Source organism: Chinchilla lanigera, unplaced genomic scaffold, assembly GCF_000276665.1.
Source record: "Chinchilla lanigera isolate Chin_1 unplaced genomic scaffold, ChiLan1.0 scaffold00042, whole genome shotgun sequence".
Classification (NCBI taxonomy): Eukaryota; Metazoa; Chordata; class Mammalia; order Rodentia; family Chinchillidae; genus Chinchilla; species Chinchilla lanigera.
Genome location: NW_004955443.1, coordinates 7,828,571 through 7,853,435, shown reverse-complemented (window position 1 = coordinate 7,853,435; position 24,865 = coordinate 7,828,571). Strand labels below are relative to the sequence as shown.

Here is a 24,865-nt window from a genome sequence, read left to right as displayed (position 1 = left end):
CAGTTTCTCTTTCTTGGGTCAAACTGACATTTTTTTCCTCCACCCAGTAGCCCAGCAATTTTCATTTGTTTTATGTGTTCACCACATTCCCCACTGGTTTTCTGGGGGAATCAAATCCTTGTTTCCTCAGTTTCTCCTTCCACCTCAGCTAACACATTTTATTGGGAACGCAATACCATTAGTTTGACAGCTTGCACTCGGTCCTGTACACAACGAACTAGACAGTTGATGACACAGGGTCCTACAGTTAGGGTTAACAATAAAAGTATCAGGGGCCCAGCCAAGGCGGTCAGTAGAGTAGTCAACCACGGGGACATAGAGAACAATCCTTCATACCAGTTAGACTGGGATTTCCGTTGATCGTCTCTATCCTGTAGGCGCTTTCTCAACTGGCTCAGGCTGTTTTTGGTAACCCACGAATGATTGGTATAGAAACAACAGGTTTCCCTGAGTGCTACACAAAGTCCTCCTTGTTTGAGGAATAGGAGGTCTAGGCCTCGCCCGTTCTGGAGAACCATTTCAGCCAGTGAGCCTGAGGACTCTTCTAATTTATTAACAGAGCTCTCAAGTGTGGCCAGATCCGCATCTATCTGAGTACTTAAATCTTTAGAGTTTTTGTCAGCTAAAATCAGGGCAGAGGTTCCCAAGGCCGTAGATCCAGCCATCCCTATTCCCAGCAGTACTGGCATTAACACAGGCGTGGCCCTCTTACTTCTTATTGAAGAGGGCAGGCCCAGATGTAATCTTCCTCCTTCCCCAGAGTAATAGTACAGTTGTGGAAAGATATGGCTAAGGATACAAAGCTCAGGACGTCCAGTGGTCATAAAGTGATGAAAGATACAAGGGGTAATACCATTAGTGCAGGCAAACCAGGCACCAGCAGGGGCTTCTAAATGCAAACTGGGCGAGTAGGAGATGTTGACTACACTCAGAACGGTAACACAATTACCTTTGCAGGGGGAGGAAGCTAAATTATAAGCCTGTGACTTTACACATAAACCTTGTCCTGGGAGATCCCCCAGGGTGAGGATTGGTTTTTGTCCGCACCAGCATGGGGAATTATCTGAAATATCAGTTTTATTTTGGACAGTGGTCCCATCACAGCCAACAGTGGCATTGGCCATGACTCCTATGTAATAAGGGGGTTCAGGATTTAGGCATAACCAACAATCCTGGGTCATGTTTGGTGAGGTTCAATTTAAATATTGAAACATAAATTCTAGGGTCCTGAAAATTGATGTAGGCTTGGATCCAGAGGTAGGTTAACTGTGTAGGTTAATCCTCTCTCAGTGGTTAACTGTGGACTTTGGGGCGATGGTTTTTCCAGGGATAGAGGAGGCAAAACAAAGGTATCTGGGGGCCCTATTGGCCATAGAGGGGGAAGGCTTTGGCCCATTTTATTTTGAATGGTGAAGAGCATCCCAGGGTCATATCCAGTTACATATAGTCTGAGACCCCAGGTTTTCCCTCCTCTCCAGTTGGTGTCCGCAGGGCGCTGGGGCTGGAGGAGTACTTTGTTACAAGCCCCAACACGGCAGTCAGTCTGGATTCGGGTCATTTGCAGGAAGGGGTCTGTATTTTTCCAAGGGGCTATCTGTTCACAGCCCCAGGAGTAACAGTAATAGTCATCATGGTTTCCACAAGCATCTGGGTTGGCACTTGAGGGGCAAATGTAAAACTGGGAGTCCTGGAGCCCCTGTTCTAAAGACTGGGAACCACATCCTTAGCCTTTTACCCCGGCATGGCCTCCCCTCTTATAGCCTCCCTCTTGGAGCCTATCAGATGGGTGATTCCATGATTTACTAAACAGATCACAGAGGTCAAAGGTGAGCATGGGGATTCTAATCGTATAGTTTTCAGCAAGCTTTTTTCCATCTATGGTTTGGGTGACCCACCAAGTATACTTTAGCGGCGTGTGGCGGGGAGGGGTGGCTGCCTTGAGACCAGGACCTGTAAGGAAGAACCAGATTAGGCAGAGTTTGACGACCCACATACAACCTTGATCTTGAGTGCATCCGATGTCTTTCAGACAGTCCACATGGCTGGGGTGTCCGCCTTGGCAGCCGGCTTGAAGTGGGTGTGGTGGATCCAGTGTTTCTTTCCGGCTACTTTGACTGTGGTGGGGGTGCTGAGGACCACCAGGTATGGCCCAAGCCATCGTGGTCCAAGTGTCTCTGGGTCCCTCTTCTTAATCCACACCAAGGAACCAGGCTCAGCGGCTGGAGGGCTGTTCTGTTCTTCTGGCTCTGGTCGCAGGTGTCGGAAGAGAGAATGAGTTGCCTGCAGTGAAGACTGAAGTGCCTGTAAGGACTTAACAAGCTCTTGGTTAGAGATTGACATGAGAATTTCTTCCCCGAGCTTCGGGAGAAGAGGTGGGCTCGACCGTACATTGCCTCAAAGGGTGTGATCCCTTGAACATAGGGAGTACAGCAGGCCCTCAGGAGGGCAAAAGGAAGGAGACTCACCCAGTTTTCGCCAGTTTCTAACCCTATCTTGGCAACAGCCTCCTTTAAAGTTCAGTTCATCCTTTCTACTTGGCCAGAACTTTGTGGCCGATAGGCACAGTGTAACTTCCAATGAATGTGTAAAGCCTGTGAAACAAGTTTTGTAATCTGGGCTATAAAAGCTGGACTGTTATCAGACCCCAGAGTTAAGGGAAGACCAAATCATGGGACTATCTCAGATAGGAGTTTTTTAACAACTGTCAGGGCAGACTCAGACCGAGTGGTGAAGGCTTCTGGCCATCCTGTGAAAGTGTCCACCAGTACTAGCAGATACCTGAATCTGTTTGGTCCAGGTTTCATCTCTGTGAAATCTATTTCCCAATGTTCCCCAGGTGACGTACCTCTGGCTCGATGGTGGATCTCTGGTAGCCTTCTTTTTAGATTTACCTGAGTACACTGTGGGCACCTGTGACTTGTGTCCTTGGCCAGTTGGTTTAGTTTTGGAATCAAGTATGATTTTCTCAACAGTTCAGACAATTTATTTCCTCCCAAGTGAGTACTGTGGTGAAGTAAATGTACCAGTTCAAGGCCAAGTGCCTCAGGGAGGAAAATCCAGGGGTCTGGCACTTTTTGCCAACCAGTAGAAGTTGGGGAGGCCCAAAGACTTTGTGCCAACAGGAGGTCTCAATCTGAATAAGATGGTTTGTCTAGAATCCGGGGGTGGCAGAACCGGTAGGATCTCTAGTGGCCCCACTGGTTTTCTTGACACTTCTCGGGCCGTAGAGTCCACCAGCGTATTTCCTCGGGCCACTGGGGAATCATCCTTTCGTTGTCCTTCACAGTGTATAACCGCTACTTGTCGAGGCAACAAGACTGCAGCCAATAAGTCTAAAATTTCTGGAGTGTTTTTAATCTTTTGTCCTCCCGTGGTTAGGAGTCCCCTTTCTTGATATATGGCCCCATGTATATGAAGGGTGGCAAAGGCATATCTACTATCAGTGTAGATGTTTAGTCTTCTGTTTTTCCCCCATCGCAGGGCTTGGGTCAGCGCTATCAGTTCAGCCTGCTGGGCTGAGGTTCCATGACCCAAGTCTTGTGCCCAGATCACTTCCTTTTTGGTGACCACAGCCGCCCTTGCATACCTGATTCCATCCTGGACATAGCTGCTCCCATCAGTATAGGTTGTGATGTCCGGATCCTGGAGGGGGACATCAGTCAGGTCGCTCCTCAGGCTAGATGAGACATTTAAAATGTCCATGCAGTCATGTACTGGCAGCTCAGGATCATCATCTGGGAGGAGGGCAGCGGGGTTTAGAGCTTTGTAGGCAAAAACTTGACACAGATGGGGTCTAAAAGCAAAGCTTGATATTGTACTATCCTGGAGTTCAACAGCCAACAATAAGGGGGACTTTTTAACAGGTTTTCCACTGCATGAGGGGCCACAATTTGAAGTTCTTGACCAAACGTCAGCTTTGTATCCTCTTTTACCAGGATAGCTGTGGCAGCACTGGCACGCAAACAGTTAGGCCAGCCAGCGGCAGTTGTATCGAGCCGTTTGGACAAGAAAGCCACGGGTCGCTTCCAGGGTCCTAGGTATTGAGTAAGGTCTCCCTTTGCTATCCCTTTTATTTCTGCCACATGACGTTGGAATGGTTTAGTCAGATCTGGAAGAGCTAGAGCAGGGGCTGAGATTAGGGCTTCCTTAAGCCTTTGAAAGTCTTGCTGTTCTTGGTCAGTCCAGATCAAGTCACCTTTTTGATCACCCCCTGTACTAGCCTAAAGAGGCTGGGCAATTTCAGCAAACCCCAGGATCCACAGGCAGCAATAGCCGAGGAGACCTAGGAATTCTCTCACTTGGCGTTTAGTTCTGGGAGTAGGAATTTTTGTTATGGCCTCAATCCTTCTTGTAAACAGAGTTCACCGGCCTTCTTTCAGGTTGTAACCCAGGTAGGTTACCTGAGATTGGCAGAGCTGAGCCTTTTTGGCCGACACACGATAGCCCAGCCTGTCTAGTTCTCTTAGGAGTTCCTCCAAGGCCTGTTTGCAAATTTCAAGAGACCCAGCGCTCAAGAGAACATCATCTATATATTGTAAAATTGTTACATTTGGGTGTTCTTGTCTATATGAAAGCAAGTCTCTGTTTAACGCTTCATCAAATAAAGTGTGAGCATTTTTGAAACCTTGTGGCAACCTAGTCCATGTCAATTGGCCACTTTCTCCCATGTGGGAGTCCACCCATTCAAAAGCAAAAAGGGGTTGGCTTACCGGAGCCAGCGGAAGAGTGAAGAAGACATCCTTGAGGTCCAGCACAGTGTAGAAGATTCAGCTCGGAGGGAAAAGACTCAGGAGGGTGTATGGGTTGGGGACCGTGGGATGAAGGGTTTCCACTCAGCTATTTACCTCCCGTAAGTCCTGGACTGGCCGGTAGTCTGTAGTTCCTGGCTTTTGAACCGGCAGCAGTGGTGTGTTCTATGCTGAATTGCAAGGCACCAGTATGCCCTCCTTTTTGAGTCTTTGGATGTGATCACTGATCCCCAGTCATGCCTGTAAGCTTAATGGGTACTGACGGACACGGATAGGAGTTGCCCCTGGTACTAGAGATACCACAATGGGGGGTTGATGAATTGCCAACCCAGGGGGGTTGCTTTCTGCACAGACCCCAGGAATCTCTGTCTTCCAGGCTAAAAGCAGGACATCAGAACTGGGTTGGAGTTCCTCCTCAGTTAGCAATAAATGTTCCTCCATCAAGGGACACGTGAAAAGAATTGTTGGGGGCTGGGGGTCAAATTCAGGTTTAGCAGCAAAGGTTATTTGGGGAGAGTCCTCCCCAAAGGAAATTTGAGCCTGTAACTTATGAAGCAAGTCTCAGCCGATCAAAGGGCAGGGGCATTCAGGCATGACAAGAAAGGAATGAGTCATCTGTTTAGCCCCCAGATTCCTGATTCTAGTTTTGGTCCAAGGGTACAATTTAGTTTTCCCCTTGGCCCCTTGGATGCAGGTCTTTGTTTCTGACAGGGGGCCCACAGGTTGCTGTAAACCCGAATAGGTGGCCCCAGTGTCCACTAGAAAATCAAACGGCTAGCCCCCTACTTGTAGAGTCACCTGGGCTCCTGAGGGCCAAAAGAAGAGCCCTGACTCCTTCACTCCATTTTGGGAGCAGCTGTGAGAACTTAGCTCTTACTTTCCTTTTGTTTTTGCTTCTGGCACTCATTTTTCCAATGTCCTTCCTCCTTGCAATAAGCACACTGATTTTTGCCAAGGGCTAACCTCTTTTGTTTAGTCTGGGGGGCCGGGGTCTTTTTAGTTGTCAATCCATTTTTTTCTCCCATGGCTATGAGGACCTTGGCCATACGTTTATTCAGTTCTCTCGGATCTTCTCTATTGTTAAATACCTTTTGTGCTGTTTCTACCAACTCTGTTAACGCTTTTCCCTCAAATCCTTCCATCCTTTGGAGTTTCTTTCTGATATCTGGGGCTGATTGAGACACAAAGGCAATATTTACGGCCCTTCGGTTCTCAGGAGCCTTGGGATCTATAGGAGCACAGATCTGGTAGGCCTCTTAGAGGTGTTCAAGGAAGGCAGCAGGAGACTCCTCAGATCCCTGAGTAACCTCAGTGACTTTAGATAAATTAGTAGGCTTTCTAGCTGCTGCCCTCATAGCCCCTAAAAGAAGCTGGCGATACTGATCGAGAGCCTCCTTCCCTTGATTGGAGTTGGAGTGCCAAGCGGGTCGAGTCAGAGGGAAAACATATTCTTGTCGGTTCGGGTCTGAGGTGGGCTGTCCATCCAGTCCCAGGACCAGTTTTCAGCCCAAACCTCGAATTCTTTCTCTCTCTTCTGAGGTGAAGAGGGTTTGTAACAACTGTTGACAATCATCCCAAGTTGGCTGGTGAGGGAAGAAAACAGACTCCAAAAGCGAAATAAGCCCCTGGGGATTCTGGCTAAAGGACGGGTTCTGGTTTTTCCAATTGTAGAGGTCGCTAGTAGAGAAAGGGACATAAATCATAAAGGGGCAGGAGGAGTCCTCCTTCATCTCCCAGAGGGGTAGAAGGGGAGCAGGCGTAGAGGAGAGGGTCGACGGGGGGGCTGAGAGGGGGGCTGGTGAGAAAAAGGGTGACCACTTCGGGTATGAGAAGGGCTAAGGGGTGAGGTAGAATCTGGGGAGATAGGAGCAGAGGGGTAGGGAGGTGGATGGGGTAGGCGAGGATAGAGGGCAGGGGATTCGGGGTCAGGAGGGAGGACAGGCCTTTTCGGAAGTGCCTGAGAGGACTTAGCCTCAGGGGTCGCCACAGCTATGGTGGTTGCCCTGTTGCTGGTGCGGCGCTGTGGCTCTGACTGGCAAGTCTTGACCCACTTAGGTGGATCCTGGACCAAATCTAGCCAAGCCTGAATGTAAGGAATTGGCCAGGGTGTCCAGGATTGTCAAGGACGACCTTGTGGACCTGGTAAACAAGAGAGAGGTTAAAAGAGCTCTCTGGAGGCCAGGAAATTCCTGGAAAAGAGGGCCACTCTAATTCACAGAAGGTCTGGAGTTTGCCAGGGGACACAGAGTCCCCATAGTCAGCAGCTCGTTGCCTGAAATCCTGAAAATGATTAAGAATACATTGCAAAGGTGACATGGAAGCAGAAGCGGACTGACCCATATTTAAACTGACACAAACAAAGACTGACACAAAAAGACAAGTTACCAGAAAACCAGATGCCACCAGCCACTGCTGTGGACTAGGGCTGTGTCTCTGAGGCCTTAATGTTGTGTCCAAAGCCTCAAGAGACACCCGAGGGGCGCCCCAATAAACAGAAAGTGTCTTACCAGTAAGAATCCTGACGGCTTGTTCCAAATGAAAGAATTTATTCTTTGAGACCAAACACCTTCTCAGGGCAGAGTAACGTCTCTCTGAGATTACCCTGAGAAGTGATAGCCTCAAAGAAGTCTTGGTTCTTTATTTAATCCCAGTAATGGGATCCCGGACGAGCCCCCAAATGTAATGGGTTACCCTGAATAAAGAACCGAGACCAGAATCCAAATTGGAATTTTAAGAGCCTTTATTAGCCAGGCCGGCGGCTGTCAATCTGTTCTCCACGCAGGGAGATGCTGAGCAGCCCCAAACCGAAGAAAGTTTGAGCTTTTAAGCTTGAAAACCACATCCTGGTTGGCGCAGGTGAAAAGATTTTTTGCAAGGGCAAAAAAGCAGAACCTATCGGTTCCAGCAAGCAGGTGTTGCAAAGTTCAGACCGTTCTTAGACGCATACATTGTTTTCAAGCTAAACTAACAATCAAGCACAGTTTCTCTTTCTTGGGTCAAACTGACATTTTTTTCCTCCACCCAGTAGCCCAGCAATTTTCATCGGTTTTATGTGTTCACCAATTATGTGTTCACCACACATAGCAAGACCCTGTCTCAGAAAAACTAAAACAAACCGAAACAACTGTGGTTTTCTCCCCATTTCACTGGCTCCTCAGGCCACTTTGTGGACTCCTTTGCCCAACCACAGTTCTAACTCAGCACTCCAGGTCCTAGACTCGGGATGGGATTTCTTCTCCTCCCTGTCATTATTCTGTCCCTAAGTGATTTTACCCAGTTCCAAAAGATTCAAATACTGTTTGTTTTGTTTTTTTAGCATTTCACTATGTAGTCCAAGCTGGCCTTGAACTTGCAATGATTTTCCTGCCTCAGCCTCTTGAGTGCTGAGATTACAGGTGAGCACCACCACACCAGGCTCTTCTGTTTGTTCTTAAATTCCTTTTCCCTTTGTGATGGAACCTTAGCTCCACACACATATATCCAGCTCCTTACTAGAGATCTTCATTTGAATGTTTGAATGTCTAGTATGTGCCTCAGGATCATCAAGCCAACACCATTTTTTTTTTTTTTTTGGAGACAAAGTTTCACTAAGTCATTTAGTTGCCTAGGCTGACCTTGAACTTGCTATCCTCCTGCCTCAGCCTCTGGAATGCTGGGATTACAGGCGTGCTCCCCTAAGAGTGGTTCAACACCAAATTATTGTTTGGTTTTGGTTTTGGTTTTGGTTTTTTGAGACAGAGTCTCACTGCATAGGTCAGGCTGGCTCACCATCTATCCCAGACTGGCCTCAAACTCACACGACTCTTTCTACCTCAGCCTCCTGAGTGCTGGAATTACAGGTGTGCCCTACCATGCCTGGCCGTACACTGAATTATTGTTTCCTGTCTGTGGCGGTGACTTCCAGCCAGCCCCATTAGGCACATTTTCCCTTGTTAGTAGTAGATTTCCCAGATTTTTGCTGGGCAGATGTTGCCCAGAAGGAGTGTGAATTGCTCAGCCTCCTCTGGGTAGGATGTAAGGTCCCAAGTCCTGGCTGAGTGGCTAGGGGTGGAAGGGATGTGTACCACCTTCAGGTCACACTCTGAAACAATGAGGCAGCCCCCCCCCCATCCCTCGCCCTCTGGCCAACGCTGACTCTGCTGATGACTGACCACCTGCTCGGACCCAGCACCGCAGGGCTGAGTGGGCTCCCAGCCTGGCCTCTGCACACCCTGTGGCAGGGCTGGGTGGCAGCAACAGGGTGGAGTTGGGAAGACCTAAAGCCAGGGTCAGCCTCATGCTGGGATTTTTAGTTCTTTTTTTAGTTCTGTACTAGATATTAGTCTTTTAAAATTTATTTTAATTTTTTTTAAACAGGGTCTTGCTATGTAGTTCAGGCTGGCCTGGAACACACTTTGTAGCCCAGGCTGGCCTTGAACCAATCCTCCTGCCGGGGCTTTAGCTCAGCGGCACAGCGCCTGCCTGGCAAGTGCAAGGTCGTGAGTTCAATCCCTGGTACCGGAAAAAGACCAAAAAAGCAACAACAACAAACCAGTCCTCCTGCCTCAGCCTCTTGAGTGCTGGGTTACCAATGTCTGCTACCACACCTGGCTAGACATTAGTCTTTTGTCTCATGAGTATCTGGCAAAGCTTTTTTTCCCATTTTATAAGTTGTCTCTTCACTCTGTTGGTTATTTCATTTGCTGTACCGAAGCTTAATTTGATGTGATCTCATTTGTTGATTTTTTTTTTTTTTTTTTGGTACTGGGTATTGAACTCAGGACCTGATTCTTGATATTATTTATTTTATTTTTACTTTTAAAATTTTTGAGCCAGGTGTGGTGGTGCACATCTGTAATCCCAGCACTCAGGAGGCTGATCATTGTGCGTTTGAGACCAGCCGGGGCTACAAAGTGAGCTCAAGGCCAACCTCAAATGCATAGTGAGACCCTGTCTCAAAAAGACAAAAATAAATAAATAAGTAAAATTTGGGTCTTTTTGAGATAAGATTTCACTACACAGTTCAGTCTGGCCTTGAACTCACTTTGTAGCCCAAGCTAGCCTCAAACTCACAGAGATCCTCCTGTCTCAGCATCTCGAGTGCTGGGATTATAGGTGTGCATTATCACGCCCAGCCTTGATATTATTTCTTTGCAACTGTGGATCTGTTGAGAGAGCTTTGCCCATGCTGTCTTTAAAACTTTTACCTATTTTATCTTCTAGCAGTTTAAATGTTTCTGTTTTAACATTTAGGGCCTGGTGTGGTGGTGCACGCCTATAATCCCAGCACTTGGGAGGCTGAGACAGGAGGATCATTGTGAGTTTGAGATCAGCCTGAGCTACAAAGTGAACTCCAGGCCAGTCTGAACTGCACAGTGAGACCCTGTCTCAAAAAAGACCAAAAAAAAATTTAGATCTTTGATCCACTTTGAGATTAGCTTAGTGCGTGGTGAGACATACAGGTCTAGGTTCAAGCATTGGCACATGTGAAGCCAGTTTTCCTAACACTATTGTCAAAGAGGCTCTCTTCCCTCCAGCCAAAATATTTGGCCCCTCAGCTGGGTGTGGTGGTGTATGCCTGTAACCCCAGCACTCCAGAGGCTGAGGCAGGGATTGCTGATTTTGAGGTGGGCCTGGGCTCACTTAGAGGCTGTCCTGTGTCAAAAAAAAAAAAAAAAAAAATCAGCCCTTCTGTCAAAGGTAAAGTAGCTGAGTGTGTCTAGAATTGTTTCACAATTGTCTATTCTGTTTTCCTGATCCACAAATTTTTTTTGTCATTATCATGCGGTTTTTATCACTATTGTTTTGTATTATAATTTAAAAGTCTAAGATTGTGATGCCTCCTGCCTTGCCCTTGTTGCCCCAAATTGCTTTGCTATTCTGGGTCTCTTCTTCAAATTCCATATGAATTTTAGGATTGCTCTCTCTACTGCTGTGAGGAATGCTATTGCTTTTTTTCTTTTTCTTTTTGTCTTTTTGAGACAGGGTCTCACTATGCAGTTCAGGCTGGCCTTGAGCTCACTTTGTAGCTCAGGCTAGTCTCCAACTCACAGTGATCCTCCTGCCTCAGCCTCCCAAGTGCTAGGATTACAGGCATGCTCTACCATGCCCAGCTTCTTCTCCATTTAATGTGATATTGGCTATTGGTTTGTCATAGACAGGTTTTAACAGAATGAGATTAAAGACCTGTACCTATTTTCTTCAGGGAATTATCATGACTGGACTTTGCATTTTGTCAAATGCTTTTTCTGTGATTACTGAAATGAGCATGTGATTTTTTTTTTTTTTTTTTTGTTCTTACTTCTGTTTATGGGGTGTATTACATTTACTGATGTGTGTATGTTGGACCATCCCTGGGTCCCTGGAGTGAATTCTACTTGGTAACAATATATGATGTTTTTGATGATTTGCTATATTCTGTTTGTTAGTATCTTATTTGAGGAATTTCCCTTCAGTGTTCATTAAAGAGATTGGCCTATAGCCCTTTTTTGGGTGAGTCCTTTTTTTGGCTTTATATCAGGGTAATGCTTGCTCCCAGGAATTACTCCGGATGTGGCGCTTCCCTTTAGATTTCATTAAAGAGTTTGAGGAGCATTGGTGTTAGAATTTCTGTAAAGTTCTTGTAGAATTTGGCAGTGAATCTGTCAGGACTTGGGCTTTTTTTAGTTGGTGGATTTTTTTTTTTTTTTTTTTTTAGTTTCTTAGGTCTTTTTGTTTTATTTTTTAAATTTCATTGACTGATATGAACTATTCAGGATTTTTACATCTTCTTGGGTCAGCTGTGGTAGTTCATGTGTAACTAGGGATCTCCATTTCTTCTGAATTTTCTGTTTTATTAGACTACAGATTCTCAAAGTAGTTTCTGATAATTTTATGGATTTTGGCAGAATGCATTGTGATTTTTGCCTTTTTTCATTTCAAATTGCATAGAATTTTTTTTTTTTGCTCAATTTCATTAATTTCTGTCTGATCTTTATTGTTTCCTTTATCGTGTTAGCTTTAGATTTGCATTGCTCTTAGTTTGCAGGACTCTGACGTGCATCATTAGGTCGTTTATTCGCACCTGCTCTGCTTTTCTGACGTGGCCGTTCACCACTACACTTTTCTCCTGCACTGTGTTCACTGTGTCCCATAGGTTCTGGTGTATTCTACTGACATTATCGTTCGATTCTTGGAACTATTTAATTTCTTCCTGAACTTCTCCTGAGCCACTGATGATTCAAAAGCACATTGTTTAATTTCCATGTGTTTGCAGCATGGTTTCTTTTGCCATTAATTTCTAGTTTCCTAACACTATGATCTGAGATGCATGGAATAATTTTGATTCTTTTGCTTTTACTTAAGCATGCTTCAGGGGCTATTGTGTTTCCAAAATAGTTTGGAAAAAATCTCATGTGCTGCTGAGAAGAATGTATATTCTGACGCTCTTGGGCAGATCACTCTGTAGATCTCTATTAAGTCCATTTGTTCAAATGTTTTGCTCAACTCTGAGATTTCTATGTTGGTTTTTTTGTCTGGTCCATCTACTTATGACGGTGCAGTACTGAGGTCCCCATCACAATTTCATTGGTGCTCATATGATTTCTCATGTCCACTGGTGTTTGTTTTATGAAGTTGGGTACACTGGCATTTTGTGCATATGTTTATAACTGCTCTCTCATCTTGTTGAATTGTTCAATTAATCAAGAGATAGTGACCTCTGTCTCTTATGATGAATTTTGGCTTGAAATCCATTTTGTGTGAAATTTAGGTAGCTGCTCCTGCTTTATTCTGGGGTTCCCTTGTATGGAGTATTGTTTTCCACACTTTATGACTTCTTTTTGGCATTTAACAATTTTTACTGGTGCACTTTAGATATTCATGATGATGACGTCAATCGTAGGAAAGTGTACCTGTACATGAGGGATCTTGCTGCTTGTTTCCCACTCCCCTCAACACCTCTTCCCCTCCTTATTTACAAAACTTTGTTTCCATTTTCCCCTCTATTTTTTCCTTGTGCTTTCTTGCCCCCCGCCCTTGTTTCCCTTCCCATTTGAGTATTTTCTTTCCATTTCCTAATACCCACCGTACATTTTGGTACAGCCATCTCGAGAGCTGTTTTTCAGTGATGTATTTTAGGTGTGGCTCCCTACGGTCCTTTGCCTCTGCCCCAAGATCTGACCACCCTGGCTTAATTTGCTTTTAACTGTTTTGGGAAGATACCTAGGAGGGGAAGAGCTGGGCTGAATGGGACCTCCAGTTTGTGTTTTGAGGACTCTCCACGCTGATTTCCACAGTGGTTGTATCAGGCTACACTCCCACCAACAGTGGAGAAGGGTTCCTTGTTCCCCACAGCCCTTCTAGCATTTGTTTTTGGTTGACTTCTTTTAGCCATTCTTTCTGGGGTGAGATGGAATCTCAGCGTTGTTTTAATTTGCATCTCTCAAATGACCGGTGATGTTGAACATTTTTCCACATATTGCCATCTCTACTTCTTCATCTGAGAAGTATCTTTTCATTTCAGATGCCTGTTTTTGGGTTGGGTCTTTAAATTTGGGGGGGTCCTTTTTTTTTGAATTCTTTATATATTCTATGTATTAGTTCTTTGTCTGAGAAACATCTGGCAAAATTTCTTTCCCCACATTGTGGGTTGTCTCTGCATTCGGTGATTTCTTCTGCTGTGCAAAAGCTTTTCCGCAGATCCCAGTTGTCAGATTCTTTGTGACATTTCCTCTGTGATTGGTGTTTTGTTTGTAAAGTCTTTGCCTATACCAGTGTCTTTTGTTTTTCCCACAGCTTCACCAGCACTTGTTGTTGGTTGCTTTCTCGGTGGTAGCCACTCTTTCTGGAGTGAGATGGAACCTCAGTGCTGTTTGAATTTGGATTTCTCAAGTGACCAGTAATGTTGAACATATTTTCATTTATTAACTGTGTGTGTGTATTTCATCTGAGAAGTGTCTATTCATTTCAGATGCCCGTTTAATGTTTAGGGGTGTTGTGGATTGTGTTCAGGGCCTCAGGCAATCTAAGCACGTACCATACCACCCAGCTATACCAGCCCATTCCCTTTCCATTTTTGACCCAGTCTATGTAGTTCAGCCTGACCTTGAACTCATTATGTAACCAGGCTGTCTCTGAACTCATGGCAATCTTCCTGCCTCAGCCTTCCAAGTGCTGGGATTACAGGTGTGCACTGCCACACCCGGCAGAGGATAAGATGCTCCCCCCACCCCGTACCAGAGATTGAACTCACAACCTCGTGCTTGCCAGGCAGGCACTGTGCCATTGAGCTAAATCCCCGGCTCCTGATAAGATGTCCTTGACATAGGCGTAATGTGAAATAAAACAGTAAAGTGTAGTCTTTTATTTTAGTCAGAGTCTTACTCTGTAGTCTACGGCTGGCCTGAAAGTTGTTACGTAGTTCAAGTCGGTCTCAGTGTTATGGTCTGTGTCTGGATGTTCCCCCAAATCCTCTTGCAGTCATGGGGCGGGCTTCTAGGATTTGTGATTGATCCATGATCCAATGCTGGGATTATGGGTGTGAGTGCTACACCCGCCCTGGGGTGGGTAGTTTGCATACAATGTAAGGGAGGGAAAGAGGCTGCTTGCCGCCACTCCTCCCTTTTGCGCTTGTTGCTTTGCTGTTTTCCAATGCCATGAACCGTTGCCCTCTGCCATGTGCCCCACTGCCTTGGAACCAGCCCAGTATGGACTGAAACCTCCACAAACTGTGAGCTAAATAAACCTTTCCTTCCTTAATACTGGGCGTCAAATATTTTGTCTCAGAGAAAATTAACTGAGACACTCAGCTTGGCCAACTGCTGGAATTGTAGGTATGTAGCCTTAAAATGTGGTTGGAAGCTGGGCATGGTGGCCTATACCTGCAATCCCAGGACTCTGGGAGGCTGAGGCAGGAGAGTCATAAATTCAAGCCCAGGTCAAAACAAAAAATAAAAAATGAGCTAGCAACGTGGCTCAGTGCAAAGGCTCTGGGTTGAATCCTCAGTTTAAGAAAAAAGTTGGCTAAAAATGAAGATTGACATTAATAAGGGATATAAATTTTAACGCTTTTTTTTGAGTACAGATTCCAGTTTCAGATTTACATCTGTCCTATATCTTATGTGGTGGATTGACAACTGGTGGTCAATTTATAACCCCCAGCTGAACTGAGTAAGCACGGTGCTGGGTTTGGGAGGCCCGCCTGAGGATTGTTGCCGGCAGCATGACAGGCAGACCTGGAGAAGAAGTTAGGCTGTTGGGATCTGAAAGGCTGTTGGGAGCTGAGAAAGGCTGTTGGGAGCTGGTGGAGGCTGTAAGGAGCTGTTGGTTGATTTGGAGGAGCTCGTCATGCAGGCTTTCCTGATGAACTCGGCAGCTTTCATCCTCTGAGGAGCTCAGGACCTCGCTGGCACTGAGAATAACTTCGGTTCACTTTCGGGGAGCTCTGGTCCTCACTTTGTTTTTTTTTTGTTTGTTTGTTTTTGTTTTTCTTTTTTTTTTGGTTTTTTGGTTTTTCTCCGGTACCGGAAACCGAACTCATGACTTTGCGCTTGCCAGGCAGGCGCTTCGCCGCTGAGCTAAATCCCCAGCCCCTCTGGTCCTCACTGTGAATATTGCTTCCTGGCTCCAGAGGGGAAGAAAGTGCACTGCCAGCCTCCTAGAGAAGCTTCCTGCGTTGGCTTCCCTGATGGGAAATCAGCCGTCTTCACCATCAGAGGAGCTCAGGACCTCACTGTTGCTGAGGATGGCTGTGGTACCTTTCGGGGAGCTCTGGTTCTTACTTTGTGCGTCGCTTCCTGGCTTCAGTGTAGATCCCTCAGCCTGCTAGCACAGATCCTTCATCCTGCTGGCATAGACTTTCTAGCTTCCTCCACTGACCTTTGGGGCTTCCCAGCACAGATCTGTGAAACAGGCCTGCATGAGATGTTGTCGTGGGTTCCAGCTGGACTCATGGGAGGCATTGTTATAGGCTCTAGGTCTTCAGCTGGACTCATTCTGGACACTTCTGTGGGACCCAGGTCCTCAGCTAGATTCCTTGGTCTTAGTGTGTGGACAGATTTCCTGCACTCTTTTGTATATCATTCTTTGGATGACTATTATAAATAATCTTATAAACTATGTGCCCTGTATTATATTGTTTCCACTTGCAATAGAATATCCCCCAAAGCACAACACCTTATCACCACAAAATCATCCTGGATTAAGAAATTCCCCTCCGGACTTCCGAAGTTTAATGTACACCTATGAATCGTCACAGACAGCTGCATTCAGCCTAGCGCACCTGTGATGATTTTTTGTTTTTTACTTTTGTATATAAAGCACCTACCCCTTTGACACTGACTAATGAAGGTGTGTGAGATTCATTTTTAAAAGAATAGCACAAGAAGCTTGGTGCTATGGTTGGTGTCTAGAGGTCTCCCCAAAGTCTCACATGGTCATGGGGTTTTTCAGAGGTGGCTGAATCTAGTGTGTGTGATGCTGGGATACAGGGTGTGTGATTAGTGAATCAGTCCACTGATTAGTTTGGCATAGTTCTGGCTGGGGTTAAGGGTGTGAGTGGTACAATTGTTCTACAGTGGGTAGCCTGTGTACAATATATGGAAAAGTCCCCTCGCCCCATGGTTGCTTTTGCTGTCTTCTGCCACCATGAACCGATGCCCCCTGCCACACCACCCTGCCTTGGAGCCACTAATTATGGACTGAAACTTCCACAAACTATGAGTTAAATAAACCTTTCCCCCTTTAACTTCTGGTGTTGGGTATTTTGTCTCAGCAATGACAGAAAAGAAACTAAGACACTGGACATGGTGGCACATGACTGTAATCCCAGCTACTCAGGAGGCTGAGGCAGGACTGCAAGTTCGAGGTTAGCCTGGGCAATTTAGTAAGTCCCTGTTCTCAAAATTATAAAAAGGGCTTAGGAAATAGCTCAGTGGTAGCTTGCCTAGCATGCATAAGGCTCATTAAAAAAAAAGACGTTTTATAATGCTAAACCTGCTCTATGGTTTTTCTTTCTTTTTTTTTTTTTTTTGAGTGGGGAATCGAACTCAGGAACTTGCACTTGCCAGGCAGGCGCTTGTACCGCTGAGCTACATCCCCAGCCCCTTGCTCTATGGTTTTTGAGTTATTTTATTTTGCTCATTTTTGCAGAACTAATAGAAACAATGCAATTCAACAACCATTAACCATCAGGGCAGACTCAGAGTCTGATGTTTTCTACAGTAATGCATTGCTATGAAAGTTGTCTTTTTTTTGTTTGAGATGGGGTCTCATTATGTAGCCCAGGATGGCCTTGAACTCTGGGTGATCCTCCTGCCTCAGCCTCCTGAGTGCTGGAATTATGGGCCTGTGCCACCATACCCAGTATCACCCTTACATAGTCCTTGCCTCCCAGTCATCTCTTCACCACTGCATTTTTTTTTTTTTTTTTTTTTTTGTACTGGGAATTGAACTCAAGTCCTTGTGCTTGCCAGTCAGGCACTGTACCGCTGAGCTATACCACTGGCCCAGACATTTTAATTTGGCTCGTGAAGTTTTCTTTTTCAGGTACCAGGAATTGAACTCACGACTTTGCACTTGCTAGGCAGGCACTGTGCCGCTGAGCTAAATCCCCAGCCCCAGTCTGTGAAGTTTTACAATGGCTTCTGAAAATAGACACATTAAATCTACTAGAAGAGAAAGTAGTAAAAATCTTGAAGACAGCCGGGCATGGTGGCGCACGCCTGTAATCCCAGCACTTGGGAGGCTGAGGCAGGAGGATTATTGCGAGTTTGAGACCAGCCTGGGTTACAAAGTGAGCTCATGGCTGGCCTGAACTGCAGGGCGAGACCCTGTCTCAAAAAGACAAAAAAAAAAAAAAAATCCTGAAGACATAGGGTAGGCAGAGTTCATGGACAAAAACCAAACTGCTTGGGAAATTCTGCAAAGTATCAACAACTGGGATCTCATCTTATTGAAAAATTTTTGCACATCTGAAGAAATCACCAGCAGAGTAAAAAGAAAACCCACAAATTGGGAAAAAATTTTAGCCAACTGTCCCTTGGACAAAGGACTTCTATCTAGAACATATAAAGAATTCAAGGCTGGGCGTGGTGGCACATGCCTTAATCCCAGCACTTGGGAGGCTGAGGCAGGAGGATCCTGGGGAGTTTGAGACCAGCCTGGGCTACAAAGTGAGCTCAAGGCCAGCCTAAACTGCATAGTGAGACCCTGTCTCAAAAAGACAAACAAACAAAAAATCCAGACGATAATTGAACAATCAGTATTAAGCAGTATGATAATAACGATGTAATAAAAACAACAGAAGGACCAGGGATATAGCTCAGCAGCACAGTGCCTGCCTGGCAAATGCAAGGTCTGGGTTTGACTCCTGGTACCAAAAAGCAAAACAGAATACAACATAGAGAAGAACAGGAAAATACCCACATTGCACCATATTATGTTTGGATGCCAAATTATGGGTTTTAGTAGTTTCCATTTTTTGTATAATTAACTTTTTACTTTTAATATACACACATATTTTCCTTCTTTTCTCTTTTCCCTCATCCTATTCTTTCCTTTTGAGCAGTTTCTTTCCCTTTCACACTATCTATTATACCTTTTAGATTTTATTTACTCTTTCAGGTTCTTATATGAGGGAGTCAATATGATGTTTACACATGAGTTTTATTTATTTCACTTATGAGTATGGTTTCAAATGGTATCCATTTACCTATAAAAGCCTTGAATTTATCTTTCTTTATAGCTAATATTCCATTATATAAAAATACCACATCTTGTTTATCCATTCCTCAGTTGATGGGCATTTGGGTTGTTTCCACAATTTAGCTATTAAAAATTGCGCTGCTATAAACATGTGTGCACATATATTGCTGTAGTATGATGTTTTTAGTTCTTCTGAAAAAATACCCAAAAGAGAAATAGCTGGGTTGAATGGGACCTCTAATCCTAGTATACTGAGGAATCTCCACACCGATTTCTACAGTGGTTGCACCAGTCTACACTCCCACCAACAGTGGAGAAGGATCCTTTTCCCCACAGCCCCTCCAGCATTTGTTGTTGGTTGGTTTCGTGATGAAGGCCATTCTTTCTGGGGTGAGATGGAATCTCGGTGTCACTAGTCTTTAGTGTCTCGGAGCAGACGAAAGCAAATGTGTATTAGTATGTTTTCTCGTACAGCTGCATGTCTAGCTCCTTTTGGGTAATATACATCTGCTCAAAGTGCACTACTGGGTATTATTCCCTCAATGCAAATGTCTGCTTGACTTTATATTCTAGACACAGAAAAAAAAAATCCAAAGAAATAAAACATAATTTCCTAGAGAGTCTCTGAACCTCTTCTGAATACTGGCCTCATACTACTATTACACATTTAGAAAAAAATAACTTAAAAAAGACTCTCTTAGGAATGTCTTTAATTATGGGTAAGTCTTACAAAGAAAGCCTAAGGTAGGACGTTAGGAATTAGCAAAAGATGCTTGTTTCTCTTCTCATAAAAGCCAAATAGAAAACAAAGTGTTACTAACATTTTTTATTTATTCATTAATAAAAAGTGCATAGTACAAGCCCTTTATCCCAATCCAAGTACTCAGTAAAAGATTAACAATACACCATGGATGGCACAGACATGATTTGTTTGGCATGATTTTAACATTTCAAAACAGCAATTTTACATTTAGTTCATCACATGACCACTTTTGCTTTAGAACAATCATCAGACATGGTAACAAGGACATATGATTTTTCATTAGAAATATAACAAGACTAACGCTACTATTGCAACAACAAGATTTAACCATTAACTGTAAACACTTCATTATTCCTTCTTTAGCTTGCTAGTTTGTGTCTTAAATTAAGCTGGTCAAATGCCAGCACATGATGTTCTCATTCTGAGTAACAGACTTTCTCCAGAGTGAGGGACTTCTAAGGTTCCTTCAAAAATGTAAGATATTGGTAATTCCATCAACACTATCACATCACATACCACCAAGACACTAAAAATAACCATGGAATAAGTGCTACTCAAAATTACTCCTGAAAATCTCTGCTGTTTGTGAAATATAACCCCAACCGTTTGATAGTACCTTGATACATGATAAAAACTTTTACCATAAACAGTTCCAATGTTCACCTTTTCCATATGGAAAACAAAACAGAAAACTACCATTATTTTGAATAAATAATTTCAAATGGTCGAAAGAGGAACGTTTTTTTGAGGGGAGCCGGGTACTGGACCCAGGGCCTTGTACATGCTAGGCAAGTGCTCTACCACCGAGCTACATCCCCAGCATTTGTGGAATGTTGCAAGAACCCAAAATGATAAAAATGTAAGTTTTATCTTTCTTTTACCCAGATAACTTGAAAAGGAGTACAGGATAGCTACAGTTCAAATGAATGCTTACAAATTGAGTAATGATTTAAGAATGTGCTCAAGGCCACACGGAGAAGTTTTAAGAGTTAAACAGAACACAAATTACTAGTTAGTTAATAAGAACACTTTATGCGCAGCATGCTGTCTTTTAAGCAATGCAGAAAAATTAAACAAGAAAAAAAACTGCAGGACTAAATACTTCACTAAGAACTTCTGCTGCCCACGTAATAGAAGGTGCCTAAGAAGAAAAGGCTGATACGTACTTTCTCTTTAACACATCGCATCTTGGTCCGTTTCCCTTTCCTTTCCTCTCCCTTCTGGTCCTCCCTCACCCCTAAGTCCCTTTCCTATCCTTTCGATGAACCAACTTTTTGATACACTGATGCTTTGTATTTTATTAGTCTCAATTTAATTAATTCTGCTCTGATCTTTATAATTTCTTTCCTATTAGTTTTAGATTTGGGTTGTTCTTGTCTCTGACCTCGCGATGTACGGTTACCGAGACCACTTCTCTTTGTGTGAGCATTTACAGCTGTAACCTGCCCTCTTAGGACGGCTTTCATCGTGTTCCATCGGTTTGGTATGTTGTGCTTCCACTGTCATTTGATTCTAGCAAATTTTTATTTCTTCCCCCATATACTGACTATTCAGCCATGTATTACTTAATCACCATGTGTTTGTGCAGTTTCTGTGGCTTCTTTTGCTGTGGTTTCTAACTTCGTTTCATTATGACCTGATAGTATTCAGGGAATTATTTCAATTCTTTTGTATTTATTTAAGCATGCTTTATGGCTTAAGATACATTTTGGAAAAAGTTCTGTGTGCTGTTGAGAAAAATGCATATTCTGTTGTTGGATGAAATGCTGGGTACGGTAAGCCCATCTGCTCAGTGGTGTGCTTTAATGCCGTTTCTCTGTCTGGGTGACCTAATTGTGAGTGGGGTACTGACGCCCTCCACCCCCACGACTGTACTGCTAACTGTCCTTTTAGGTCCAGTAACATTGTGCTGTGAAATTCAGTGCACAGATTTCACAACTGTTATCTCTTCCTACACCGGTATGTAGCGGCCATCTGTGTCCCTTCTGATCAGTTCTGGCTTGAAGTCGGCTGTGTCTGGAAATAAGATAGCTACTCCTGCTTGTTTGGGGGCTTTGGGTGAGTGAAGTGTCATTTTCCATTCTTTCTTGTCTTTTTGAGACAGGGTTTCACTATGCAGTTCAGGTTGGCCTTGAACTCACTGTGTAGCCCAGGCTGGTCTGGAACTGGCAGTGATCTTCCTGCCTCAGCCTCCCTGAGTCCTGGGATTACAGGCGTGCACCACCACGCCTGGCTTCATTTTCCATTCTTTAACATTCAATCTGTATATTTCCTTTTGCATGAGGTATGTCTCCTGCAGGTAATATTTGTGACTATATTTTTAAAAATTGAATCTGTCACTTTGTCTTTTGACTGGGGAGCTGAGAGACCACTGACATTGGGCCCGTTATTATTCTGAGGTGTTTATTGAATCATGTCATTGCATTCTTTTTCTGGTGCTAATTCTGTTTTTTCCCTTTTGCTGAACTACTCTCCCAGCTAGATGTATGCTTTTCTTTGGGTTCTTTGGTGCAGATAGGCTCTCTATCCATCTAAGGTTCCCTTAAGTATGTTCTGCAATGCTGATTTACTGGTCATGTAAAGTCTTTACTTTCCCATCAATTCTAAAGGCTAATTTTGCAGGATATAAAAGTTGGCGTTAAAAAAAAAAAGCTGGCGTTGACAATTTTTTTCTTTAAGGGTTTGAAAAACTTTGCTCCAAACTCTGCCGGCCTTTGAGGTCTGTGCTGAGAAATGTGCAGTTATTCTGATGTGCTTGCCTTTTTTTTTTTTTGTTTGGTACCAGGGATTGAACTCAGGGCCTCGCACTTGCCAGGCAGGCTGAGCTACACCCCTGGCCCTGTGCTTGCTTTTTTAGGTTACTTGCTGTTTTTCTCTAACAGCCTTTAGTATTCTCTCCTTTTGTTAAATTTCTGGAACTTTATGATGTGTCATGAAGAGGTTCTTTCGTGGTCAATGATTTCAGTGCATACATCTGTTATACCCTGGAGTCATCATCTTAATTTTTCCTTTATTCCTGTATTTTTTAGTTTAGTTTAGTTTTGTTTTTTTGATAATCTAGCAGCTGTTGGATCCAACTTGCATGGTGTCTTGTCGTTTTAGGATGTCCCTGAGTTTGTGATGTACTACAACCACTTTGCCTTCTGTTCCTCACTGTCCACACACACTGGTCTGGTCTGCTACCTGTGCTTTCCAGGGGCTTTTTCATATCACCCATCTATGCTGCTTTCTTCCTATACCTTTTTTTTTTTTTTTTTTTTTTGGTCTTTTTGAGACAGGGTCTCACTACGCAGTTGAGGCTGGCCTTGAGCTCACTTTGTAGCCCAGGCTGGCCTCAAACTGGGATCGATACTCCTGCCTCAGCCTCCCGAGTGCTGGGATTACAGGCGTATGCCACCATGCCCGGCTTCTCCCATACTTTTTAATTCTTTTTCAAAGCAGTCATCCATGTGCTATATTTTATTGCTTAACTCAGTTAGTTTATTGTTTGTTCCTTCTTTAAGCTTGTCGAACTTGTTGGTAAAATTCTTTATCTTTTTAATTAAATCCTCTTTGAGCTCACTAAACATCGTATGCATATACTTAGGTTTCTTATCTCTTAGACCATTTGTTTTTGATTTCTTTGTCTATAGTTTCCTCCACTTCAGTGTGAGATCAGATTCGGGGGAACTTGGAGTTTTGGAGGCACCTTGTTGCCTTGCTTTCTCACCTTTCTATTGGTTTTGCTCAGCTGCGGTGGAAAAACTCTGTCACTATGTGGAGCTCTTCGGTTCCGTCTCCCTGTGATGTGTCCTTAGGACTACGTTGTGGGGTTTACACCCCTCTTCAATCTATTCAGCATATTGGAAGGTCTTAGTGTCGAACCTTCAGCACCACTCAAGAGAGGAGAAAGTGAGCAGCAGTGATGTTGATGATACAAAGATAAACTGGACATGTACTGGCATACAGTGAAAGCCAATTAAAAGGAACAACCATGCCACCATTAACAATAGAACTCAGCAACAGCAGCACAGTCAACTCAATAGCTAAAAATTAATAAGGCTCATGAGTAATAATAATAAAAATGGAGTGAATAAGGGTAAAAGAAATAAACTAAAATTTGAAAAAGAAAAAATAACCAAGTGGGACAAAAACTCCAATTAAAGAATAAAAGTTAAAACTCCTCTGTGTCCCGGGTGAGTGCTTCTCTCCAGGGCCTGTGGCACTGAAAGCCGCCTGATCCGGAGCAGGCAGCACGAGTCAGCCAGGGCTTATCTGCCTCCACACCCACTTCTTGCTGTGAATGCTGAGTCCGGCTGCTCCTCTCCCCCCGGCAGGGTCAGCCCCATGGTGTGCTGCCCCTCAGGCCTGCATCTACTCCGTGGCTCCCTGTGGCTGTGCCCTTCGGTGACCCCAAAGCCCTGCTTTCTCCGGCTTGCAGTGTGGCAAGGGGCTCGTGAGGCGCCTCCCTTGCTGAGGTCCCTCTGTCCCTACAGTCCCAGATGTGTCACCTGTCCAAGCCAAGGCAAATCCCTGCGCAAAGCAGAGACCTGAGCTGCGCTGGAAGCAGGCAGCCAGGCACTGCCCTGGACTTGATGCCAGCGTTTTCTGACCCAGCCCCTCAGAACCGCTCCACCGGGCCGGCTTCTCTGCACGGAGGGTGCGACCACGACGTCCTCACAACCTGAGCACACGCTGCTTGAACTTCTCAGGGCATCTGCAACTGACCGTCCCTTCTCCATGCCTGCCTTGTGGCTGCCTTTACGGAGTGAGCTCTGAAGTAGTTATTCAGTGACTTCCGACTCCTGGAGTAGCTTTGTCCTACGCAACGGACCCCTGCCCCAAACGGCTCTTGATTCTGTCAGTCCCAAGTACGCGGTCGGGCAGAGACCTTCTTCTCCAGCCCCAGCCGCGTCTTAGGGTCTGGGCGCGTTTCTGGGGGCAGCCCACGACCCCTCCGGGCTGACCTGGGGTTTGCGGGGACAAGACCTCCCCTCTGGAGCCGGCGCTAACGTCCCAGACGGCTTCTGTTTTTCTGTGCTGGCTTCAGTTTCTCTGTAGTTTCTAGTTTTCCTGGAGCTCTACTTCTTTTCTTTCCTAAGTTGTTATTTTCCAGGTGTCTCGACTTCAGGGTTCAGAGAGGCTATATTTTGCAGGGATTTTTTTGAAGCTAGTAAATTTAGATATAATGTGAATGAAGTTTCTGACAGAAATAAAGAACTGGAGCAAGAATCCAAATTTCCAGGTCTCTACTCTTACTATATATTTTTTTTTGGTACTGGGAATCAAACTCAGGACCTTGTGCTTGCCAGGCAGGCACTCGTGCCGCTGAGCTGTATCCCCAGCCCATCAGGTCTCTACTCTTAAACATTCTGTAATGATATTTTAGCCATTTCTTTTTAAAAAAAATTTTTTTTTTTTAGCCACTTCTTCAGACAAAGCCAATTCCCAGTGATCTGTTAGCCACAGATTTTGTAAGTCGGAGTACAGCAGTATCTCTCCCAGGGATTGGCTTTCTAGCAGGTTAGAGAAGAGACTGTTTGGAAATGTAGACAACAGGTCAAAACCCAATGTGTAAAGGCAGGAAAGGACTGCTAGAGGACTGAGCTGCATGGTACGCCATTCCAGCCCCTTCTGCTGAACGCCAGCTAGAGAGCTGGGAAGGCTGCCTAAGTAGGTCACAGCAAGAGGGGAAATCTACCCTGTGGGGTTC

General features: G+C 44.6%; 2 pseudogenes; both read right to left on the bottom strand.

Moving 5' to 3' along the window:
• Nucleotides 1-2,025: 2,025 nt before the first annotated feature.
• On the bottom strand, nucleotides 2,026-3,605 carry LOC106149332 (annotated as a pseudogene).
• On the bottom strand, nucleotides 3,121-23,894 carry LOC106149331 (annotated as a pseudogene).
• Nucleotides 23,895-24,865: the final 971 nt, after the last annotated feature.